The following is a 26,647-nucleotide window of genomic DNA, read 5'->3' on the forward strand; positions in this document are numbered from 1 at the left end:
TAAGGACAGTCTCAGGTTCTCCTGCCTCTTCCACACACACCACACCACACCTTTTCCCTTCCCCTAAATAAAACAACTTTATGATAATCTTGTTCCTAGCTCCTATTTTTGACTTGATGAAGCTCCTTTCTAATCAGGAAACGTAAACTTAAAAGTCAAGTGCAATCAGAGATTATTAGGCAAGAAGTGATTATGAGAAATATTTAAAGATAACAGCTAATGCCATATGAGTATAAAAAGGAAACACCCTTTAAATTTAAAACAAATTAACTTCACTATCTTTCTTTGTTTTGATTTACCACACAAATAACCTAAAAATGGGTTGATGTGTTCCTGTCCTATCCCAGTCTTAGGAGGAAACGTTTTTGAGAGGAAGATTTAACCACAGAGTTTCTTAATAAAATCTGATATTGTAATTTATTTTGACAGCCTGCACAGAAAGCAATGACTGGACAGCAAGCACTAGAAACTTAACTACCCCATAATTTGCCATGTTTCAGATCAAGAGTGTAAGGACTTTAGCTGACGCAAGTGAAGAAAGAGCTCTTGATATTATATATGCACACTGCCTCTGTTCTGTCAACACTGGTTGTCAGCTCTGCAAGAGGACATATCCAGCAGAAGGTGATAGTAAATGATGTTCTGAACATCAGGGAGAAGGGCTTTGGTTTTGTATTTGTAAGAAATTCAGATAAAGACTTATTCACACAAGCTCACAAAGTATTGTGTGTATACTGTGTTCTGAAGCATCTTTCCATTACATGTGGGAATGGAACAAGAAAGTCAGATACAATTTCTTCTTCTGCATCCAAATCTTTAAATTTCATTCAAATCCATTTTGTTTTGATTATTTTTCTAAATATGATCAGGAAGTTATGGGATATGAATCTGTGGGAATTGTGCTTCCAGTATCTTTAGCTCTCTTTCACCCTAGAGACTGGACATTCTAATTATAGTGCATGTCCCATGATACGCTACTGGAGTTTAGCTATAAAAGAATATAAATGCATCATGGGGTCTGTACTCTAGATGCATAGATGGCTCCTCAAGGAAAACCTGTACCTCAGAAGACCTGGAAGTACAAGTTTTGCCAGGTGCTTCCAGGAAGCTTACAGAAAGGAATGAAATGAAGTTATTATGAGAATTATGAGAATATGATTATATTCTCCAGTGAAATAGAGAATTCCACTGAAGAGGAACCATTCCACAGAAGTTCACCTGCAGAAAAAAATCCCTCATATGAAAACATTTCAATGGAGGAGTAGGCTTCACTGAAAAATTTTCACATTATCATTACTTAGAAATTGCTTAAAGCCTCTGTTTTAAAAATTCACAAAGAATGAGCTCCGCCAGTAGGACACCAACAAAAGTAAAAGATGAGAAAAGTATGCCTGTTGCAAGGCCTTGGGAAGTCACAATGCTTTCAGATAAATTGGGTTAAATTGTGTGACAGAGTTCAATTCCCATCTTCTCCATAGGTGCTGACTGCATATGAACTTCTGGCAAACAAGTTGACAATATGACAGCATTCCAGAGTATTTAAAGAATTATTCATATGCCCTTCCAGCTCTTCCAGTATCCAATTTAGTAGTTCTAAGTCTCCGGACAAAGCCCCTAGATTGCCCGGACTATGACAGGTGACAGAAGTGGATTGTTTATGTGCTGCATGAACAGGACAGATGATCTTAAAAATACAGCCATGGCTGGTCTGTTTAGATATATAATTTAGATAGCATGCAAATATGAATTTCTAGTTTTCTTGTTCTTCCCTTTCTCTTCTAGAAAAGCCCAGCAGCAAGGTCGCATGCATCAATGCCATCTGTTACCTGCCTTGGCACTGCTGGCTGCAGCTCTGCACCTTCCATCCCCACATATCACTCAGTAAAGCCTCAGCCTTTGACTTTGGTATCACCAAGGCTCTCGCTGCTCCCAGCAGCCCTGGGGCATCAGTGGGCAGCTCTGCAATGTGGGAACACAAGGGCACCTGCTCGCAAGGAGCTGTTCCCAACTGAGAAGAGCCCAAGCTGTGGAATCTTTCTTACATGTATAGAGATGAAAGTTTTATTTGTGTTTGTGAATGCAAGAGCTTAGACATAAGGGGTTTCCCCATGCCCTACCATCTGGGACTGAGAAGTTAAATTATTCTGCTTTTCTACATTTACTTCTGATATATTTCCAGTAAGCATACTTTTCATAAAACCCACAGAAAGCTACGATTAATTAGAATTTGGTTCTACAGTAAGTAATTATTCTAAGTGGTAACATATAGTAAGAAACCATAAAGATAATGAAGATTTATCAGTATATTAACAGAGATTGCTCATTGTGTGCATCTTAGCAGCAATATCTATTTGCAACTCAAGCAATATAGACTCTAAAAAACTGCAAAAGTCCAAACTTTCTACTTGGAACAAATAAAATAAAATGAAATTATTTGTTAAACATCTTCGCATACATAATAATTAAATCTAAAGTTTAAAGAACTTTCCTGTTCTAGTTCTGAAATAGTTCACATGTCTCGGGATGATTATTATCTGTCATGAGTTTCCAAAATTTCAGGCTAAATCTAGGAGCTTGGAAAATTATTTTTCAATTGTCTTTTAAAGTTTCAGATGCTCATGTTAAAATATTTTAAGTAGAGAAATTATGAAAAAGTGAATGGAAGAATACTGACCATTATTTCCAGTGGAGCTATACTTTACACCTGTATTATGCTAGACAGATAGTTAACAACCAATGTCATCAGAAGACAGTGCTGCAAACTTATGTTAATGTATAATTTTGAAACTGAGTAATTGCATTTGTTATGGGCCCTTTGGGGAATTAGCATGTCAAGTTCATCCTTCCCATTTCAATTACAGATATAACACAAATAAATCAAGCCAAGTCAATATTCGCGGAAGTCAGTTTCCTATATGCCCATGTCTGCTTGGATTTTTCAAAGAGTAATCTATGCATAGCAAGGAACTCTTGGGGTTTGTGTTTTGCTTGTTTGTTTGTTTGTTTTTTAATCTAGTCTTTTGCCACACACATTTACGTGGATAAACATTTATTTAAAAGAATCTTATACTCTACTCTTATTCCATGTTTGTCTCATTTTTTTCAAATCTTTCTCTTTCCTGTTCATTTCAGTATTTCTGCAACCTATCCATTTCCTTCAAACATTAAGGCATCTTGCAAACTAAGGAAAATAAACCACCTTGTTACCATTCATATTTTATGCCATTACTATATATTGGTGATATTGGAATCTACAATGCTACCTTATACTCAATAACTTCTTTTATATGTGGTCATAAGCCAATATAAACTAAACACTGTTGCCATGGCCCCATGGCAAAAACAGGGGCTTGAGGATTTAATTATGCCAAAAATCTGGGTATAAACAGAAAAGATGAAGCATTGATCTTTGTGGTCTGTATCAATTTTAGAAGCACAAGGAGGTAAGGGTGAGATTCTTGGGTGTCTTGTAAGGACCTCAGGGATTTTACTTGGATGCCTGCTGAAGTCCAGCACAAAGGACATAAAAATTTCCTCTTACCAGCTTTTTCTTCCTTACTTTTGGATTCTGTGATTTTTGATGATTTAACAAAGCTGTTACCATTGGGTAGGGGGTAGGAATGAAATAAAAGGACAACAGTTTGAGTTACCAAGCTAGTCTGCTGCACAGTCCAGCTCTTTCAGTTATGATTTGCTGAACATAGTTTTTTTTAAACTTCCTTACATATACCTGCAGCTGCTTATCCTCAGACCAGGACAACTTTTCTTGGTCTGGTCCACTATAACACAATTTAAATTAATAACCTTCCTATCAAGGCCATTCCTTGTAGCTGTCATATCTTCAGAGGAGTTACCACCCATGATTTTAATAGGGTCAGAGAAGTAGCCTTCCACGGGCATTGAAGCAGCAAGATGTTGGCATCGCTGTCTTGGTGTCTAACCCTCACCAGACAAATTAGCAGCAACATCCCAGAATGAACAGCCATGGTTTAAGATTTCTGTGACTGAGAGCCCTAAGTGCAAATACTCGGTCTCATCCAGTTCAACTTTACCCGCTGGAAGGAAGTAACAGCAATTTCTCTGCATTACAGCAACGTACTTTGCCACTCTGTGCCATTGTGGCCATCTGTTCCTGCAAGTGAATCACAGAATCACCGAACGGTAGGATTGGAAGGGACCTCTGGAGATCATCTCATCCAACCCCCCTGCTTGAGCAGGCAGACCTAGACCAGGGGGCACAGGAACGCGTCCAGGTGGGGTTTGAATGTCTCCAGGGAAGGAGAATCTACAACCACCCTGGGCAGCCTGTTGCACTGCTCTGTCACCCTCACAGAAAAGAAGTTTTTTCTCTCGTTTAGCTGGAACTTCCTGTGTTCCAACTTGTGTCCATTGCCCCTTGTCCTATCATTGGGCACCACTGAAAAGAGCCTAGTCCCATCATCCTGACACCCACCCTTCAGATATTTATAAGCACTGATGAGATCCCCCTCTCAGGCTTCTCTTCTCCAGGCTAAACAAACACAAGTCTCTCAACCTTTCCTCATATGGGAGATGCTCCAGCCCCCTGATCACCTTCATAGCTCTCTGTTGGACTTGCTCAAGCAGTTCCAAACCCTTCTTAAACTGGGGGGGCCCAGAACTGGACACAGCACTCCAAATGTGGTCTCACTAGGGCAGACTAGAGGGGGAGGATAACCTCTCTCAACCTGCTGGCCGCACTCCTTTTAATGCACCCCAGGATACTGTTGGCCTTCGTGGCCGTAAGGGCACAGTACTGGCTCAGGGTCATCTTGTTGTCCACCAGCAAGGTCCTTCGCAACAGAGCTGCTTTCCAGCAGTTCAGCCCCCAGCCTGTACCGGTGCATGGGGTTGTTCCCCCTCCACATGCAGGACCTTGCACTTGCTCTTGCTGAATTTCCTCAGGTTCCCTTCGGCCCAGCTCTCCAGCCTGTCCAGGTCTCGCTGGATGGCAGCACAGCCTTCTGGTGTATCAGCCACTCCTCCCAGCTTGGTATCGTCATCAAACTTGCTGAGGTTACACTCTATCCCTTCATCCAGGTCACTGATGAATATATTAAACAAGACTGGACCCAGCACAGACCCCTGGGGAACACCACTAGTGGCAGGCCTCCATCCAGACTCTGCCCAATTGATCACGACTCTCTGAGTTCTGTTGCTGAGCCAGTTCTCAATCCACCTCACTGTCCACTCATCCAACCCACACTTCCTTAACTTGCCTGTGAGGAGACTATGGGAGACAGTGTCGAATGCCTTACTGAGGTCAAGATAGACAACATCCACTGCTCTCCCTTCATCGACCCAGCCAGTCACGCCATCGTAGAAGGCTATCAGGTTGGTCAAGCATGATCTACCCTTGGTGAATCCATGTTGACTACTTCTGATAACCTTCTTTTCCTCTACATGCTTGGAGATTACCTCCACGATGAACTGCTACATCACCTTTCCAGCAATGGAGGTGAGGCTGACTAGCCTATAGTTCCCCAGGTCTTCCTTCTTGCCCTTTTTGAAGATTGGAGTGACATTTGCTTTCCTCCAGTCCTCAGGCACCTCTCCTGTCCTCCACAACCTTTCAAAGATGACGGAGAGTGGCTCAGCAAGAACATCCACCAGCTCCCTCAGCACTCGCGGGTGCATCCCATCAGGGCCCACGGATTTGCGAGGATCCAGTTTGCATAGGTGAACTCTGACCCAGTCTTTCTCAACTGATGGCAAGTCTTCCTTTCTCCAGATTTGTCTGTCTTCTCTGTGGGCTGAGATGCCTGAGGGCCAGCCTTAGCAGAAAAGACCAAGGCAAAGAAGGCATTCAGTAACTCTGCCTTCTCTGCATCCTGCGTTACCAGGGCCCATTCCTTGTTCAGCAGTGGGGCCACTGTATCCCCAGTCTTCCTTTTACTGCTGATGTATTTAAAGAAGGGTCTCATTGTTACAAACCTCCATCTCATTTCCTTTTTGGAAGAAGAATTAGTGTATAAGTATCTTGCAATGTCACCTCTCTTTTGATTTGGTAAGTGTATACAGTCACACCAGGTATTAATTCATCTCTTTAGTTCAGTTACTATCAGCAGCATCACCTACAGGAAAATCATCCCTTTTTAATATTAATCTTGGCCAAAATCTAATAGATTGCGACCTAGAAAATAATAGTTTTCACATCTTCCCAGAGGAATAAATGAACTACTTGTAAGTCATTATTTTTCAGCCTTCCAATGATCAAGGTTGTCAGACTAATGTGATTTTAAACCAATTAGGATGTGTCTGTTTGTTCATTCATACCAATAACAATAACCTGAACATAGTAAGAAATTATATTAATACACCAGCTTTCAATTGAAAGAGAATGATTGCAGATTTCTATGCTTCACATACCATTTCCCAGCAGCTGCAGCATTTGGATTAAGTTAATTTAAAAGAGTTAATTTTAAACAGAGCTGTGACTGATGCAACTGGCTGGGTGTGAACTGTACCTATAGATACATCCTATTACTTTTTTTAACCTGTCCTTCACTCAGTCTTTCTCTGTTGTTTTGTTTCATTTATCTGGTGTCTTGTTTTCTATGTCATACTATCTTTCAGTTGAAAGTTGCCATTAATGTATGCTTTACAATCTAGGCCAACAGAACACCTACAGACACGTAATACAATAATGTCATAGATGAATTATAGCCACATATTTATAGTCACACTCACTTCTGGACTGGTTTGTGATTTCTTGAAGAGACACAGCTCAAGTGCTTGGGATTTCCACAGCAGTTTCTAATATTCACCTCCTTGTGCAATTTTGTAAAGACATTTCTTGAAGACAAAGTGGGCCTAGTGATCTCTACAAGGGATGAGTGGGTTTTACATCCAGAAGAAGGGCAAATTCTGCTGCTTTTATTGTTACATTTCAGCACTGGTGCTTGCTCAGTTGATGTATCTAAAATACAACATCAACAAGCTCACAGCTACCGAGAATTCTGTCTTTCCTTCATCTTTCAAATATCAGCGGGGTAGGCTGTATCTTTAGGCACAATCTTTAGTGAGTACTGGGTAAATGATGCATCATTCAGGAGCGGAGATGAGTGATACTGTAATTCTGTCTGTGCACAAATTATTTTCTGTATATTGTTAGTGAGCACTACAAGCAAAGTAAATTACAACCCATGCAAAGTGCACACAAAGCATCTACATGAACCAAGTAATTCCTACACCTGTGTGTCATGATTCCTATAACATAGCAAATAATATGCAGTACAGACTCTCACTCACTACATGCTGACTTCACTAGCTAGATTGATTAACTTGATAAAATAAGTTATTTTTTATTTTCTTCCCTCCTCTGTTCAGTTTTAGAGCCTGTAGAAACCTTGAACTGGCTTGAAAATTCACCTAACTTCTTCTACTTCTTCTCCCCACAAAGTGTTGCAGCCAAGCATAATACTTCATTTGTACCCAAAACCTAATGAGAAAAATTACTTAAAAAGTAGATTTGATGTTTCTTTTAAACACTATCACAACAAGCCAGATCATACATTCACCTGCTGCTCATGCATGGCCACAGTGAATTAGGATAAGATACAGTTTTGTTAATGTTCTTATTGAATTTCAATATTATTTAAGGCCTGACCCTTTCTCTGTCTGTCTCCATGGCTCAGATGCTATTTGGCTGCTTAATTTTCAGCCTGATTGCTTCCTGAGAATTGCTGTTCAGCAGCTTCTCCCATGTGCTGAGTAGTCATCCAGAGCCATCCCCAGGCTCTCCACTCCTCACTGTCTTTGAGCCATTTTCTATGCATGTGATTCTTCTAAGACAAAAAGATACATAATTTCACATTAAAAAAGAAAAGAGAATAAAAAAAGGAAAAAAAATGCTCCTTCTTGAAAACTTAGGGCAAACCTATGCCCACTGGGAACATTTGAGTCAATTGAATGATAACGCCTAATTAAGAAGAATGAATATCCAACTCCTATCCTGCTGTTTTAGAGTGGCACTAGCAGAGATTAAAAGGAGTTAAATACCTTGACAAAGGGACCTAGCAACTCGTGTCTTCCAGCCGCCTGCTCTAGGGCGCTCTATGTAAACACTCATTCCCATTAATCAAGGCTAGTTTTCACCTTGGGTTCTGAAGGAAGAGAAAGGAAACAAAAGAGTTTGAAACTGAACTTTTCTCATCCTGCCTTTCTGAGGAAGAGAGATATGACTGAAGAGAGAGCACTTCCCTGACCAGCTGGGCTGCCACAGTGAAGAAGGCACTCTCAAAATTGTTCTTAATTAATGAGCACATGAATTGAGGAATGACTTCAAGGCTGAGAGTCACCACTGAAACAGTGACTGACTGACTGTAAACCAACAGGATGCTATAAAATCACAGTAGAACCATCTGGCACTCAATGAGTCTTTGTGGAATTGAATCGCCTGGCTGAAAAAGGGGAAACTGCACTCTCCTGCCCACACTCAATTGCTAAAACCTCAAGTTTCTCATAATAGCCTTGAAAAGAATGCATTACATATTTAATCTCCCATCCCTCAGTAGTCTTGAGAACATTCCTCTAAACTATAAATGTAGTGACATTTCCTAGTTGGCTTACCCTTAAGAGGATTTTATTCTCCTCAAAAATACACTGAGATGAATACACTGGAGAAAACTGATAATCTAGCATCAGCCAAAGCATGACAGCTGGAATTACTGATGGGAAATGCCTCAGAGCATGAAGTGAAAAAGCATTAATTTTTCTTTTCACATTAGACAAAAGCCCTTCAATGGTATCAAATAGGAATAAAATCTTGGAACACCTCACTGTCAGGTAGGAAGGATGACCAGTGTTACAACTCCTTGGAGTTCATTACAGCAGATTCTGACTGCAACAGCCAAAGCTTTTGTAAGGACACCCTGTTCATGTCTTAGACTTTTGACACTGACAGTTTAAAATCATGTCCATGCAAAGATCTGGTCACAGAATCAAGCATTTTTTCCAGTTAGTCATAACTATCATGACAGTTTCCTTTTAATTCTCTCTCTGCAGAAGAAACACAAACATATTGGAGCCCCCATTTTGAAAAAGAACATAATTCCATTCTTAGTAAAGCCCATTAAAGACCTCTTTCATGTAGTTATTTTCAAACTTATTTAGCCATTATCAATGCATGGTTACTGGAATCTACTTGACATTTCAGAAAGGTAGATTTTTCACTCCAGATTAATACCAGAATGGAGGTTGATAGCACTCTTTCTTAGACAAACTTTGAGACACAAGGCTCTGGAACATAAGAAATAAAACTAAGTGTGCTATTAAAAATGTTAATACATAATACGTTACATCTAGAGTTGCATGACTCAGTCCATGGGTTGCTCCTTACCGTAGTCAAAGCAAAATAAATAATAAATAACATTTTATGATTCTGTGCAAATGAAGAATGTAATATGATTTTATTTATCATTAATAAATCCACTAGCACTGTTATCTTCAGGTAAAGGAATGTTCATGCTCTAGATCATAATTCCTGTTCTTAGGAAAGGTAACATCTATTCTACAAAGAGAAATGTTGTATCGAAACTTAGCGGTCATACTGTGAGTATGTCACCTTTAAAGGTGACAGAATATATACATATATACAAGATTTATATTATCTTTTTTATATATATACGTCTATACAATATGTGTGTATAAAGGAAGGCAATATATACATGTATCTTGCAATATTCTTCAGTTAGTTCACCCTTTCTCATCATTGCAGCTGGTTCAGTGCTAGATGAAGTATAACTAGACTTTTCTTCCAACCATATGCCTTAAAATTTCTTGGTTTTCCACCATGGCTTCACTGGTCTCCAGTGGTTTATATTCTTTAGGTGACAGAATGCTTCCAGATCAAATAATGTCTGAATACAGGCCTCACTTAATTAAAGTGTTATCTTCAGTTTCTCTGTGTGTTGCATTTTTCTAGTCTTTCATAGCACTAGATCCTCAGCTAATATTAACTCTCAGCTGGAAATACTTACTCAGTCTTCAGTTTACCTACCTGCCATTCTCTAAACTGTTCTTTGCTTTAACTCAGCAACACAGATTCCTTCTGTCAAATAAAATCTGACAAATATTCTCAGTGCTTTACAGTGCAAATATAACCTAAAGGTCTGCCTTCTCTCTCAAAGTTAGTCGATGTTATGCTAGCATCCTCTTAGAGGCAGAGAGGGGACATTCCCCAAAAACATCATTAGTGCTACCAGCAAAGTTCATTCTAACCTTGACCAAAAAAAAAACAACCAACCAACCAAAGAAAACCCCCAAAACATAGCACATTTGCTCCCTAGGCCTTCACAGCCTCACTAGCGGAGATACAGAAAACATGCTGTCAGAATCACATACTGAGACCAGGCTTTCAAAATCACTCAGAGGAAAAATAAAAGTCTGCAAGATGCTGAGCACTTTTGAGAATCTGGACTCTAATCACTCTTATTGAAACTTCAGATGGTGCCAATCAGCAAGAAATATCAGGCTAGCCAGCATACTGTAAGAGAAGCAATTGAGATTCAGTCTGTAAGGTGCCATCTTCAACTAGTAGGGATATTGAACAATAAACAGTCCCTTAATTTGCAACACAGACATACCCAACTAAAATTAAAAAGTATTTAAACCACATGGCCTTTTCTTCTCCTTTTAAAGGGATTTATTTTTATTAATTTGATGTAAGGGAGAAATGGCATTTAATACCAGATAATTGTTATAGGCTTCTAGCACAAAATTAAACGCATTTATCCCTTTTGGGCAATTACTGACCCACAAGAGGAGCCTCTGTTTTTACCCCTGAGTGTTACATGTTAATTGCTTCTGTTGACACAGTAAGAAGTTTCAGCTCAAAACAGTATGTCAGCACTGCCTGTCTAAGTATAGGGATAACCATCTGAGAGCCTCATAAGCAAGCAGCCATTATTTGTCCTTGCAGGTCTGCAACTGTACACTTTATAGCATAAAAGCACCTCAGCTCTTCCTGCTATAAGATAACGGTCAAGAACAAAAGTCAGTTGGACCTGAATAGACAGAAAGGAAAGGGGGTAAAACACAAGAATATTGATTCTTTTGCTTGAGAGAAATCTATTTTCATCTATTTTCACTTCTTGCTTTGCATAGAGTGCAAGAGCTTTGTCTACACATTAATTTTTTGCTCCTATATACATTTAGCAAGATGAGGGAGTTCTTAAAACCATTCTGAAGGAGAGTTGTTAAAGCAGAGCACCATCCTCCCATGTAATGATGAAATGCAGTAAGTAAAATTAGAATATGTTTTAGACTTTAAACTACCAGGAGTAAGAGATGATACAACCAGAATTTTTATACTTTTGCTCATTAAAAAAGGTAAATTAGTCACACTTCCTTGACACACTTGTGTGAAGAATCCTTAACAGCTAAATTGGATGACTGGGTTTTCTCTGCCTTGTAGAGTGAATACTCAAGTGACAAAGAAACATGCTTTAACTGTATACATCATGCTTGAACTTTCATAGATAGCAGGTAAACAGAAAAAGGAAAAGTTACTTGGCGTGCTAGAGTTTGCCCAGCTCATAAACTTTAGAGCAGCTTCAAGCTGATGGACCACACTTAGATAATACAGCCAGAGTAATGAAGGGCAAGTGCCTTTGCCTTTCTGCCCACTGCAGTTTTGCTGTGAATCTAGTGGTGCTGACCCACTAAATGTGATCCACTAAGTGATCTTACCCACTAAATGCAAGGAGTAACCCTATGTGTCTATGAGTGTCTGTATGTAAGTATGCCTACACACATCATCTTGGAAAAGGACACAAAAAGACTTTACCTCTTTAACTAGCACCTAATAAGCAATTTAACTGAAAAATTTGTGAAGGAAAAATCTACAAATCAGTGTCCTTCCTTTGAGCTCAAACTTCAGCTTTCTGGTTCATTCCAAACTAAGAACAATCTTATTGCCATAGCCTGAATTTCTACTTAAGAGTCAGCAGCTACTCTGGAAACTATTCAAGGGTCTACAAAGGAAGTTGAGGGAAAAGTGATTTAGTTCAAATAAATCACAGATTGGCTTTGGTTCAGAAACTGGCACATGAAATTCAAATATGTCATACAGAAAGGCAGACTAATTGATTCAAATCGGTTTTGGTAGCTTAACAGCTGTGTGTAAAAGAACCACTACCTCAATTACAGAAAGCCAGAAATCTTGTTCAGAAAGGCACAGACATTTATGAATGGACGAAGTTTGTTGTCTGTTGACTGTAGGGAAGAAATGTGCCTTCAGATCCTCCTTTTTCAATTATTAGCTTTTAAACTGTTACAGGACTATTGCCTTTAAATAATAATATAAATTCTTGATGAAATCTTCAAAGAATTGGGGTCATCTTTTTTTGTAAAGAAACAGATAATTTCTTAAATTTTGTATATACGGTGCCTGGTGGAGCACTGCATATGTCTCAGGTGGGCCTGCTAGGCATTAATGCCATACAAGTACTTTAAGCTACCATAGACGTCTGCATCTTTGCAGGTTCTGGTGTTCTTTTTGGTTAACATAACTCTATAAAATAGAGTGTTATTTCATGTCAAAAATTGGAGTTGATGGCACAAAATCATTACCTCATGGTTTCATTTTGTTCTTGTTCACTTTCACAGTGGCTCAAGTACCACGTTATTTATAGCCTTTTTAGAGTCTAATTATATTGCATTAAACATCCTGAGATATTTGTGGATGGGTATTTTCTACACAAAAACTTTGTGCAGTTCCAGAACACCAAGATTAATTAAGCAGACACAATATTACTGAAATCTCCTCTGGTTTGCTTTGTCTATTACCATTGACATTTCTACAACAGCAAAAGACCTGCTACGGAAATATGTGACTAATGTTGAAAAAATCCAGTCTAATGAGGCCTCCTGGGAAACCACCTCTCCTTAGTTGATCAAAGGAGGAATTTTAGTGCCTCTTTGTCCAGATGGGAAGGGTAACAGGCTGCATAAATGTATACAGTAGCTATCTATGCTAATCTGATAAGTAGCCCAATAGTTTTAACTTACTTAATTTGACTTCACACCGAAATATAAGTCTAGTCCATCAAGCTTACACTAGGCTTTACATCTGTGGAGCATAACTCTGCTGTCAACAATCTGGAAGAATTTACTTCCTAACTGGTTGACTAGTATGTCACTTATATTCTCTATAACCTATTAAATCCTGGTAAGCTCAACAAACCTTATGCAACTTTATAACCGCAGCCTGTGTTTACTAATCTGATGATTACCTGCATGCTCGCAGGAATATAATGGCATCAAAATTCACAGAGACAGCTCAGAAAAGCAAAGCACCAATAGCTGTGCTGAGATTAGATGAACTCCCCATCCTACCTAATTTCAGGCTCTGAGAGTTTTTATGGACTCCTTGTATATGACACAGAAAAAGAGAGAGCAAAATAAAGTCCCTGCTTTGAACTGCCCTCTGGAAAAGTGTCTCTATTCATTGAATACTGAAGGTCTGTAGGCAACTATGCTTCTAAATTACATATTCAAAGTGGCTGTCCTTGATGCCCCATAAGGTTCCTTGTTATCCATCATAACCTTTCCTATCTTGGGGGGTGAGGGTGATCAGTTCAGCTCTTGCCCTAAGAAGTTAACAGAAGAGCCCAAGTTCCAGAAGAATCCATCTACTTTCCTTTATGTCCTGATCTGCTCAACTCGTAGCTTTTGCATGGCTTCCTGCTGCCCTCTTTGTTTGGAGCCCACTGTTGCTCCTGCAATCTTTGACGAGCCCTTGCCAAACAGGTGTAGATATTTGTCTAAACTATAACCCAAAAGCATTTAACTTCCAAAGGACAAGGAAAAGAGGCCACCAATAGAAATCCAGAGGTTCTTTTTATGCAAGTCAACCCTTGCATCAAAAGTCAGAAATAGAAATGTTCATCAAAGAATCCAAACAGCAGCACACACTGTATTTTCTTTTCCTCTCCTCACTGTACTTGCCTGTTTGTTTGTTTTTCTTTTCTCAGGGGACTAAACATCATCCAATTTTGCATCTTCTATATCTTCCTACTCTATTTTTTTTTAATTAAGCTATTGCTGGGCAGAAAGTCTTTAACTTCAGGCAGTTTTGACCAAGCTCCAATTATATTTTAATTTAAAATGTAAAAGAAAACAGACTACTTCATACAGGATGCCTCTGCCTTATAATTTGGAAAACACAGAGTTTACTGGAGAATTCATCTTCACTAGCATTTTTTAAATAAGGTTGTACAATAAGACTTCCCATTTAATATGGCACTGCAGAGATAACCGAAAGAATCCTACTGCTTTGTACTAACATGTTTCAAGACTTTTGGTATTATTTAAAAGTTAAAATCCTCAGATGTGAAAAAAATGCTTCATCACAGAGAAAAAAATGTAGCAAATTTCACAGAAAACCAGAGCTTAAATGGCTTAAGTTGAATACAGGTAGGAAAAGAATGAGTTCCTCCGGGCCATATATTATCATGAAGGAAATAAAGCTGAACAAGCCAAACAGAGTGGGAGATGTCAAGAGGCAAGCTAGAAGCTTTCAAATGCCAGGCTACAGCACGGAGTGAGTGACAGCCCTTGCAACTCTAAAAGGGACCTAATGTGACTGGAATTGATATGGACTCTCGGTACAGTAATGCATTTCTCAGGTGTATTTTTTTTTCTTAATCTTTCTTTTTCCTAAATGTTAAAGATATGTTTCTTTCTGGAGACTGAAAGTGTCTAGAAACAAACAGCACAAAAACTACTACACAGAAGACAAGAATAAAATAGAAAACAATGTCACGGAACAGATAGGAAGATCAGGTTAGGTATTTGTTTTCACTGGACTAATATTCATTCTGGATTTGTTGATCATAATACATGCTGGGAAGAGATGAAAAGCACCTAGCATCCCAGTATTCTAAACTCAGCCATCCTCATAAGTAAGGACCATTTCAGGACATTTGTATTATTTTATTTCTTTCCCCTTTTATTTAAAATACACAAAGGAAAAAAAAAAGGCATAATATTTTTTTGCTGCTGCTATTACTATTCTCATCTAGTGGAGACCTGAACCACCATCATTCCATTCATGACAATGAGTTTTGACAGCTCTAATATAAAATGTTGCTCCAAGGAAATTACTGTATATTCTTCCTTCTCTGTTGGATGATGGTATCCTTTTATGGTGATATTTTTATGAGAATTTTTGGAAATCAAGTATTAACCTGGTAAAGCTACTAGGAAGCAGAGTGGAATGCAGGCTTAAGCTGCCTCCCCTAGGGATTTAGTGCTGGTTCGAATATTGAGTAATCATGGAATAGTGAGGAGAAGCAGGGATAGTGGAGAGTTGGACACCTCCTCAAAAAAAATCAGAGTGGTTATAAGGCGATCTGCTGCTGCAGCTCCCAGGTCAGGAACTGAGCTCACTGCTTCTCAGCCAGTACCTGACAAGCTTGTTCTTCACCAAGGCAGATGCCAGCTGCTTCCCTCAGTCTCCTCCTCTACCTAGAAATCACTGATTCTTACTCCTGGAACGTCTTGTTGGTGTCCAGGATTTGCTGTTCCCCATCTTAAAATCTATCTATGCTATTGAATAGCCACAAGCATAAGAGTGTTAGCAACCTCAGAAGCACTTTTTGATGTTTCCACGTGTATGCAATCACTGATATTTTCAGTAAACAACAGTCTCTGCTTTCCTGTCACCCTGTCTTCCTCTTCATGCCACTCTGTATTCCCTCTGAGATCTTTCTGACTGCCAGCCTGCTGGAGTGGGAATAGCAGGTTTAGAGGGGAGGATACACTGAGAGGTCTGTGTAGCTAGCAGGGTCACTGTGGCAGCTCTCATCACTACGTATAAGGTTACTAAGCAAATTCCAGACCCTAAAGTCTTCAACAATCTCATTCATCACAGAATTGTTTGGGTTGGTCAGGACCCTCTTGAGATGATCTAGATCAATCCCCAAATCTTTTTTCATCAGTTCCTTCTTAGTGCCCTACCTCATCAACTTCAGGCGTGCTCATACAGAGGGAGGCCCTGCCACTTCCATCCCACATAAGCAGCCAGCAAACTGCCCACTGGTAAGATTTGGACTGCTCTTTGCCGGTGCCATATAGCTGGAGAACATTCCTTTCACTGATCTCCACTGTATTCAACATTACTGCCAATATGTTATTTACAATCTTATTTTAGGTTTGAATATTTTAATGTGTTATAAAATTTCTCTTGTTCTAGCCTTAAAAAAAAATATTTTCACTTCAGACTTCTAGGCTTTTAGGTCACAGATGTTTCTTCTAAGTGGCAGTTAATGTAAGATTATTATGTATTTACTGAAATGGTCTTCTGCAGCGTTTTCCCAAAAAGTTAGTATTACATCTCCTCAATCTTAATTCATCTTAACACAGTTTCTTTTCTTCGGTATCACTGTATAATTTTAAATGAGCTCTTGCCATCATTTTCTATTCCAATAGGTGAGGAGGTTAGTCTATGGAAATGTACTATTTATATGGCAATCTACTCAAGAAATGTAGTTGCTTTTTTCCATTTTCTCAGCTAACAAAAAATTCATGGCAAACTGAATGACTGTTTTATTACTTACTTGAATATGAACTATTTTTATAAGAGTATGATGAAAACTCATTATTCTCATTAGTTGGGGAATCATAACTTGCAACCTTTTGTCTTCTGTTTGACTTGTTGAAAAGATTGATAAGAAAGTGCTGAGGATTAATATTAATGCATACTTAGATGGTCTCTGCTATTATCAGAAAATTATCTTTTCCGATGTTTAAGATAGTTTGGGTAATGTTATATTATAATACATGTTAATAATCCAGACTATATTTGTACTGCGTCCAAACATCATAAAAAAAATATTTATTGGTAAACAAGTATCGAGAAAAAAGCTACACAAGTATTCTTACTAACTTAATGTACAGATATGAAGACATACCACTGTGGCACCATGGCATATAATTCAGGATCAGAAAAGGGAATAATGGAACATAAAGAATATTTTCACATAGGTAAAGATTCACTGTAAAAAAAAAATATATTTGAGGTGAAAGTACTTAATAAAGAAACTTGATCAAGTCAAGACATATTTAAACACCAATAGAAGTCCAAAATAGTCAAATCTGCCTTGTTACAGAGACTACAGGATGAAATTCTACCAAACACTAGATCTGGAGGAACGTAGGAAGGCAAATACCTCACACTGAGCTATTACCACCTTGATAAAAAAAGAGATCCATGGCATGCTCAGCACACTGAAAGTCATCAGGCATGAGATCTAGATTGGTAGAAATGATGCTGTATCTTAAGTTTGGTTTGATAAACTCAGAATTTTGCTCTTACTTTTTCCTTACTCCTCAAAATACCACTTGATTATTGGTACTGGACATCAGTATAGTAAATGGACCACATCTTGGCATCAGAGTATCAGTGAAAACTTGATACTATTTCTAACAATTTGCAAATGATCTAGAACTATATAATATGTGAATAAAGGTTCGTGAAAAATTCACACAAAATCAGATTTTTGTAAAAACTTCAGATTCAGATTCAATTTCAGATTAATTATCCTCCCTGGAGTGGAAGACTGATGATCAGAAAACTACTTCATGCGTGCACTGGAGACGGAACAAATCAAACTACAAGTTATCAGTGCAGTGAAGCAGATTGGGCTCTGGAAAGTTCTGAGGAAAATTTCAGGTCACAGAATGAGATACCAGATGTATCTGCAATTTTCAAATATAAGAATACTAGTTGTTTGGACTCTATTTTCATAGATGGTCATTTTGTTGACACCAGTCGTCTGTCAGGGTTCTGCTTCATTGTGGTGAGAGTTACTTACTCTGACACTAATGTAGATACTTCGGGTCTAATTTCCCACCAATAGGCACAACTTTTACAAACTTGTGCTATGTGATATATGAGAGAAAGTCAGTGTTTATTATTAGTATCTGCAGAAAAATCACCAGGAGTTTAAATTTCCTATTAGTCCTATCACCCTTGCTGATGATATCTGTTGGGTATTTAATGCAGCTTCAGCGACAAATAAACACAGTATCCGAGATGATGTTGTTAAATATGGCTTTCAATTTTACATGAATAAAGAACGTGTTGTCGAATAACAAGTAATGCTTCAGGTCCAAACTCCAGCTTTTACTAGCAAAGTTTTGGGATTCATTTTGAATCAAGAGGGGATGAAGCTACAGCTGTGCTGTTTTCTTTTGACCTTAAATATAAGTCTTATGCTTCGAAATTGGATGTGAACACGGCAGTGTATCTTGTATGTGCACTCCAGAATAAGATTAAAAAGTGATTAACAGTCCCATATACATCGCCCTGTTATACTGTTTAGTCCCTGCTTGCACTGAGTTTTTTTCCATGTTGGAAAAGTATAAAATCAAGTTTTGTTTGTCAGTAGGCCAAACTCTAAACCATAGTAACTGGTGTCCCTATGCCACCTTAATAATGATTTGTATCTGTATTATCAAAACCAGAGTTCAATTTTGTGTCTGTTCTATCCAGGGACATTGGGACCCCTTTCTGAAGGTCTCAGAGCCTTGAAGCCATGCTACACTCCAGACATAGGGCTCGGAGTGAGATCAAAGCTAGCAGATGTAGGAAGTGACATGACCCAAACATTACTTCTCTTTTGAAGATGGTGCTCAGCTGTGCTGCCTGAGAGTTTTTTTCAAGAATCTTCCCCAAGAAATGGAGCAAAAATGAATGGTTTCCTCACTACCATTGTTTATTTTGTCTTTATCCCTAAATAGCTCTGCTAATTCTTGAGGAATTATTCCAGACTTGGAATTAATGAGATACATTATCTGCACCTCACCAGCCAAGATAACTTAAAACGCACTAGCTCAGGTTCCAGAAGCAGTCAAACTGTGATAGCACGAAACTCCACAGGGACTAATTTATCATGCTTCTTTTAACAGATTATATTAACCCAAACAAACCACTATGCTTCCAGCACCTCACTGGCTTCCAATACCCATTTCAAGCTGTTCAGATAGCACTGCCTCAGCAGCTGCAATGCAGAAGTAACCGGAGAGTGCCGATTCTTAAAATTTAATGTATTATAAATAGTTGGTAATATTATTTTGTCTATCTGTCAAAAATGTTAATTTTGTCTATATCATAGTCTAAATATTAGCTGAATTACATGTAAAAGGTAATATTTATTATAAGCTTATCATGAAGCCAACTTTTAAAAGGAGGCTCAAACCCCTTGAAGTCTTCCACACTGCCTTAGTCAGGTTTAAAAACTTTACTCCCAACTGAAAAGATAGTATGTATGAGAGATTAATGCATATACATGAAGGTATTGACCAATGACTGGTCATTAAATCTTCAACAACATGTTGAAACACTGAATTGATTTATAAAGCTAGAGGGTTTATGGTTGTAATATTTGCTGAAAATATAACCAGTAAATATAAAGGATTATATATGCTTCTGAAATTTTCTGAGGAATAATACTGATTTAGAAGAGAAAATTAGAATATAATTTTCAATAAGTATGGTAATCAACATTGATATTAATATCATATATCTAAGTATGTGTGAGAAAAGGACTGACAATGATAATTATTACCATTGAAGAATATTTTGATTAAATGACATTTAAGTATTTAAATATTATTTGAAACCTTTCAATTTCCAACTTTAACATGTTTGATTAAAATGTCATCTAGAAACAAGGTCCTGTATTAACTAAACCATGATTTCAATATTACAACCAAATCTTGTCTCCAGAACAAAGAATAAGGAAAAGATTATTTCATTATTTTCCGTTCTTGTGTGTTGAATTTGTAAAATATGATTGTTTTCTTTGAACAAACTTTGAACATTCCATATTATTCAGTGTATGAGTAGTACAAATCCCTGTGCAGTGTATGAGAGCCCAATCCTTGCCTTTGTCCCCGCCTCCTCTCTACTCCACTTACCCTTCCCACTGGGGGCCCTTGCTTCCCGCCAGGCAGCTGTGTGGGTGCTTTGCTCTCACTCACCACCCTCTCTCATGTCTGGCACCTTCTGCAAGTCAATGATAAGCACTCCCAATTCCATGGCTCCAGCAGCACCAGGGCGTCTCCTGCAGATGCCTCTGGGGAAGTGGGATACGGTGAGTTTGCAGCCACAGGCAAAGGCTGTTGATCCCCACAGCTCCCTTATGGCCAGGGGACATGGGGCTGACAGCCCTACAGCTCCGAAGGGCTGGAGCAGGGTCCCAGCCCAGCCCCTGAAGGGAAGTGGCACCCGGTTCCCTCCTGCTCTCCCCGCCCTCGTCCTCTGCACTCACCTTGCCAGTCTGCCTCCCAGTGTACGGCCCGTCCCTGCCCCACAGCCCTTTTTATATCCACTGCACCCACCTACTGCTCACTGTGATATGGCCACCATCGCCCACCTGCTGCCCGCTGTGACACAGCCACTGCCCAAGTGCTGCTCATTGTGACATGGAATCATAGAATCATAGAATGTCCTGAGTTGGAAGGGACCAACAAAGGTCATCAAGTCCAACTCCTGTCCCTGCACAGGACAACCCCAAATTCACACCATGTCTCTGAGGGTGTTGTCCAAGTGCTTCTTGAATAGCATCAGGCTTGGTGCCGTGATGCCTCCCTGGGGAGCCTGTTCCAGTGCTCCATGACCCTTTGGGTGAAGAACCTCTTCCTAATATCCAACCTAAACCTCCCCTGGTACATCTTCCTGCCATTCCCTTGGGTCCTATCATTGGTCACCAGAGAGATAAGATCAGTGCCTGCCCCTCATCTTCCCCTTGTGAGGAACCTGTAGACCTTGATGAGGTCTCCCCTCAGCTTCCTTTTCTCCAGGCTGAACAAACCAAGTGACTTTAGCCGCTCCTTATACCGTTTCTCCTCTAAATCCTTCACCAACTTCATGGCCCTCCTCTGGACACCATCTAGTAGCTTTATATCCTTGACATACTGTAGCATCCAAACCTGCACACAGTACTCAAGGTGAGGCCAAACAAGGACAGAGCAGAGCAGGACAATCACCTCCCTCGACCGGCTGCAATGCAGGGCTTGATGCACCCCAGGACTCAGCTGGCCCTCTTGGCTGCCAGGGCACACTGGTGGCTCATGTTCAACTTGCAACACGTTGCACATTCAGCTGTGACAAGGCCACCACCACCCACCTGCTGCTCATTGTGACATGGCCACCACCGTCCTTCCTGCTGGACTTCCTTGACCTTCATCAATATCTGCACTGGGAATAAAGTGTGCATGCTGTGGGATAAGCACGAGGTGTGTGTATCAGCACAAGGGTTGCACCAAGGCAGCAGTAGCTGCTCCTTGAGCAGGAGAAGGGAAGGGTGCTGTGGTGCCTTGAGCTTTTCATTCTCACAACACTGAACTGGTATTTGGGCAATGGGGACAGAAACTGCTATTTGTACGGTCCAGCAGCAGATTGTTGCCTCTCTGGAGCAAAGGGGAGGTAGGCTGCACACATGGTGAGGCATTTTAATTTCTTTCCTACATTTAGACATCTAAATTTAGTTGTATGCAATGTGGTACTGAAAGATACCATGAGGGATTCATGTGCTCTGTGCTCTAGTGGTCATGATTCATCGGAAATATTTTAGAGCTCTGTGTCAGGACGGTATGAATCCAGGCCTAGAAATGCTGGTTTTCTTTTGTACTTTACCACTAGAGATGAGCTTTTATTTTGACAAATAGAGCATTTAATCTTGCAACTTAAAATTATATGAATGAATGTTGAATAGCTTATTACATTATACATATCCTGTAGAAACTCTTGAAGACATAACAACTGCCAAATTGCAGTCACTTGCAGACACTTATCATTGATAGGACAGACAGAAAGAAATCTGTTTGATATTTTTGGTCTAAATGTATAAAAATTGAAATTCATCAAAATCAGTTCTATTGGGCAAATCTTCCCCCCCTCCCCGTAACTGATCAGCATTCTGTCCCTTCACTTTCTCTCACAGTCATCAAAGATTTCCTGAGCAGCTCTAAAGAGCTAGGAAAGAGAGTAGCAGGATCTGGTTATTGTTTAAATTAATACATTAGGATATTAAAAGCTTCACTTTGAACAAAAGACTAAGATTCCAGTTGTAAAAGGACAAATTTATCACCATATGGAAGGGCAAGCTGAAGTCTTACCGGTACATCCTAGAGAGTTTCAGTTAAAACAATTACATAACTGTAGTGCCTGTTATAATGGGAAAAAACTATAAATGAGTGTGAAGAAATACCAGTAACTGGTTTGATGTTTGCAAATGGGGAAAACTGTAGAACTGATAATTCACATTTTTTTTTAAATAATCTTTTGATCTTAAAAAAATATATTAAGATATTATATATTATACAGACAGACACAGAACAAGTTAAAGGTATCACTGGAATGACAAACCTGGAGCAAAAACATCCATACAAAAGAATCTATGGTGATGCAACAGGCAAGCTACAATGGTGTCATTGTAAAAGTGAGTTTCCCCATTTCCAGTTCAGGAGTATGACAGGCCACAGTACTGGAAATAAAGAGGAGGCTGTAGTCACAACATCTGGATTTCTTTCAGAGTAGCTTTCAGAGTTTTTGAAATGAACGCAATCATTTTTGTAAGTGCTCATTCATTTTTCATACGCTCAGTCTGTTTTCCATTCTGCATTTAAACGTATCACACTTGCACTTTTAATGGATATCTAAGATTTTAATGGAATTTCAGTGAACTGCACTTTGTACTTCCCCCAGAAAGGAATGATTCATTAGCAGCTGAAACCAGTCTCCTTTTTTGTTCTGGCTAGTGAGAGGACAGCCTGGAGGTATATTGTATTAATTCCTAATACGAATGAAGTTAGATGACGGTAGAACAAAAATGATTATGCTGAATAAGAAAACAGGCATAGTAGAGAAAATGTGAGATGGAAGGAGACAAAACAGAAAATATGTCTCTGCAAACTAGGGAATAAGATGGGAAGGTAGAAATCTGTAGAAAGATTACATAAAGAAATGTAGTCAAACTATAAGCACTATTTTCTTTTGGATACCATAAGCAGAACAGTATTTCATATCACATTAATCAGAGGTTTATAAATGCAACAGAAAAAAACAAATATACAGGTGAATGATCACTTCCATAGACTGACAAATGAAACAGTTAAAACTTTTTAGGTACATTCTTTAATTCGCTGATTCCGGTCACAGTCACTGCAAGAGCTGTTTGAGTGCTGATACCCCTACTTGGAATAAATATACTTGTTTGTTTTTTCTTTTTAAAAATACATTTTAGAGTATACTTTTTCAGCTTTTTGCCAGAGCGGACTTAACAACAGAAATGTGTGCATGCCGCAGTAGACCAGCATGCAGAACTTTAAGTACAGCTATGTCAATTTTAGGCCCTCAAATCTTGTTAAAAACACCATTATTTTGGAAAAGCTTGATTGCTTCAATTGTGTAGCTACTCCTTTACATATCGGAATGCATTTATTAAAGGTAACACCCCTTATCTCCATTTTCTAGTTCATCAACATACCCCAGAATTTTTTTTAATAACCTCAGATATGTAGCATCATATCTTAAAATCCTAGTTAAAGAGGTGGTTTGTGCCAGCAAAGCAATTAAAAAGCATGAGCTTTCCTATGTAATCATCAGGAAAGTGGGTAGAAACATCCATTAAATGCTTGCACAGGTTTAGGCTTCCAAAGTACAAAGCACTTCTTGTGTCAACTTTCTTTCATGTCCTAAAAATTTATAATCCAATAACTTTCATTTTAAAGGCTGCAAGTTTTTGAAAGGCAAAGCTAGACCTCATTTTGCTAACAGGTTATTTTAAAATGTCTCTAAAGGTAAACCTCTCTCAGAGATAGAATTGTAAAAAGCTGACATGTACCCAGGAATGTAAATAAACTTTGTCTTTACTGAGCATAGGTTTCCCTGATACAAATCCTGATTAGTGGGCTAGCAGGGATTTGCCTGTGTAAAGAATAACAGAAACAGAGGTTCCCCATTTAGTTCAGTAATAGTATTTTCCTAAGCAATTTTACGTCAGTAAAACAAGACTAGAACTAGGGCCTTGACTACAAGAACTGATTGCCTTCAAGGTGACTAAGTGGTAACAGAGAAAAAGATGGCAGAAGTTCAAGTTATTGAACAGTGAGTTTAATCTTCTAAGCTGAAAACCAAAAATATCTCCATTTTCAGTTTTGTTACAATGTAAGAAATAAGGGCAAGAAAGTTTATACGTTTTTCTTGCTAGTCACTCAGACAGATCAACAACTAGAAAACCAGGCACATGGTCTAATTTTCCAAATCAGGAATGTGAGGGATTCATTTTCATAAATTCATTAATTCATTAATTCATTTCATGATTCATTCAGATCAGGGATGTGAGTTAATCATCTTGCCTAGGAACATCAGGAAATATAGCCATTTCATTTCTATGCCTAATTAGAAGCTGCTGTTCAATGTAGGCAGGATTAGCCTGAGGTATGTGGCCTACTCATACACGTGAACTGGGCAACACGCAGGTCACTCAAATCACTTCGCCAACACGCAGATTTTATTAACATTCTATGTATCCCTTGATTAACACATCCATTAGGTTGTGTCTGAGGCTAAATTTCCTTTCCATCCACAACATATGATGTCTACAATGTCCATTAGGTATAATGCAGTATGTCCTGTGAAGAGTACCCATACCTGCTGTAAGGATAGGTAGTCATGTTGTGGTTGGCTCAACAACTCCTAAATATCCTACCAACCCTTAAGAAAACATTGCTCAGCTATTGTCAACCAGACAATACAGCCAAGCTACAAGATATCTGATGTAATTTCCCACCAAATTAAATGGTATAGATGACTAGATCAAGCCCAGACAGCCTAAAACGAATAGACAGGATGCAGTGTCCTGCTCCATCTGTCTGAAATGTTGGAGCTGTTTTAGCATTTCATGGTCATATTACATTTTGTTCTTTGTCAACTCATTGTCTTCACTGTTTAGCACCCATTCTCCTTTTTCTCCACACTAAATAACTACCTTTTCTGCAAAAACACTTAGTTGAGAGGTGTATGCTGTTGTACCTTTTATCTAAATCTTCGTAAGTCTCAATCAGAGACTTCTCATTGACTTCACTAGGGGTTGGACCAACCTGTACGAGTAGATTTGAGACTAGCTCTTTGACAGCAGGTATTTTTACTTCCCAAGGGTTCCTTCTCATTCACAAAATTGAACAATTCAGTCTTGAAAATGTGTCCTTTCTTTCCAGAGAAATTACTGAATCTGTACTGAAAACAGTTTCGAGAAAGTAATTGTTTTATATAATGCCCATGATGACTGAATGGTGTGCTACTGGTAACTACAATGGAAAAAACTGAGTTACAGAATTTCTTTTGTAGCAAATGGTTTGAAGGTTTCTGGATTTTATATCGTTACCATGAAACTTCTGTCACCCACACACTTGTGAAGAAGAGGAAACGATTCTGTTCTACTTATCAAGCACAAACATGTGTTTCATAGGTATTAAGTAGTTTTCTATTGGACATTCTTGGTTTCACACTTCACAATTCTTCCCAAGCAAATTTTTGCACCTTTTATGCAGTATCAACCCTGCCTTTTACCGGTCTGAATCAAGTACCTTTTTACAGTATATTTGTAGTAATAGAGAATTACAAAAGAAAAGAAAACGATTCACCAGTTTAAAAAAAAAATACAAACATATAAATGAACCACAAGTAAAATTTCAATCATTATTAAAAAAACTTTTTAAAAAAAGAGAGTATATTCCAATTCCTATATAGCTCAACATTGAGAAGTAGCTGCATAACAACCTTAGAAACAATTGTCACAGTATATGATGTGCAGTGCCCAAAGGTCTGTAGGCAGCCAAGGAAGGAGAGGATCAGCTAGGCTATGGGTACATACCATTTGAATTACAAACCCTTCCCTCAAATGGATAACAAGAAAGAAGGGTACTTTTTCTCAAACATTAACAGCATTTTGGCTTTATCTCTAGCAAACAGTACGAAAAAGGAAAGTGTGTTCATTTGCAATGTGCCTTTAAAAAGCCCCAAAACCTGAATTATTCTTTAAACTTGAGAACATAATATAACAGAACTGCCACACCTGGTCAGTCCGAAGACGCCTCTTCCTGAATACCTTGCCTCTGATAAAAGCCACCTGTAGATATTAAAGGGAAAAGTATTAAAAACTTCTGCCAGAAGTATTACAACTTCTGACAACTACACTACTCATAAGCCCTGGAATACTGCAGAAATTAAGAAGCGCTAGTAAAGGCACATCTGTGACTCCTGAGTTGGCAGGGGTAGGAAACTGGAAGAGTGCATTGCCACACGGCAGTGTGCTGAAAGAATACATTTGAGAGAAGTCAGCTGTGTACTAACAACACATCAGCACCACTGTTTAAGAGTTTTATCCACAAAGAAGGAGTTGGTCAGCATCTATTTTGACTAATAATTTCTGAGTTAATGCTTTGACTCATCTATTTTGGAGGTCTCCTTTCCCAGAGAAAAACACATTAAAAACCCCTCCAAACTCCTCCAGAACTTAAGTAAACCCAATATAGACTGTAACAACACTTGTGCCTTGACTGAGAATCCACAGAGTAAAGTAAAGACACCCAAGTTAGTTACAGCTGTCAAGCAGAG

The 26,647-nt window shown here is 38.8% G+C and overlaps 1 long non-coding RNA gene across 8 annotated transcripts in view; it reads right to left on the reverse strand.

Moving 5' to 3' along the window:
• The window catches only part of LOC142061278 (uncharacterized), a 346,726-nt gene that overhangs the window by 95,702 nt on the left and 224,377 nt on the right, over positions 1-26,647 (reverse strand). For all 8 annotated transcript variants that reach the window (XR_012662094.1, XR_012662097.1, XR_012662095.1 and 5 more), the window contains one exon: positions 26,106-26,159. This is a non-coding gene — a long non-coding RNA (uncharacterized LOC142061278). The remainder of the gene's footprint in view (positions 1-26,105; positions 26,160-26,647) is intronic.

The sequence above is a fragment of the Phalacrocorax aristotelis genome, chromosome 8, assembly GCF_949628215.1.
Source record: "Phalacrocorax aristotelis chromosome 8, bGulAri2.1, whole genome shotgun sequence".
NCBI classification, from domain to species: Eukaryota; Metazoa; Chordata; class Aves; order Suliformes; family Phalacrocoracidae; genus Phalacrocorax; species Phalacrocorax aristotelis.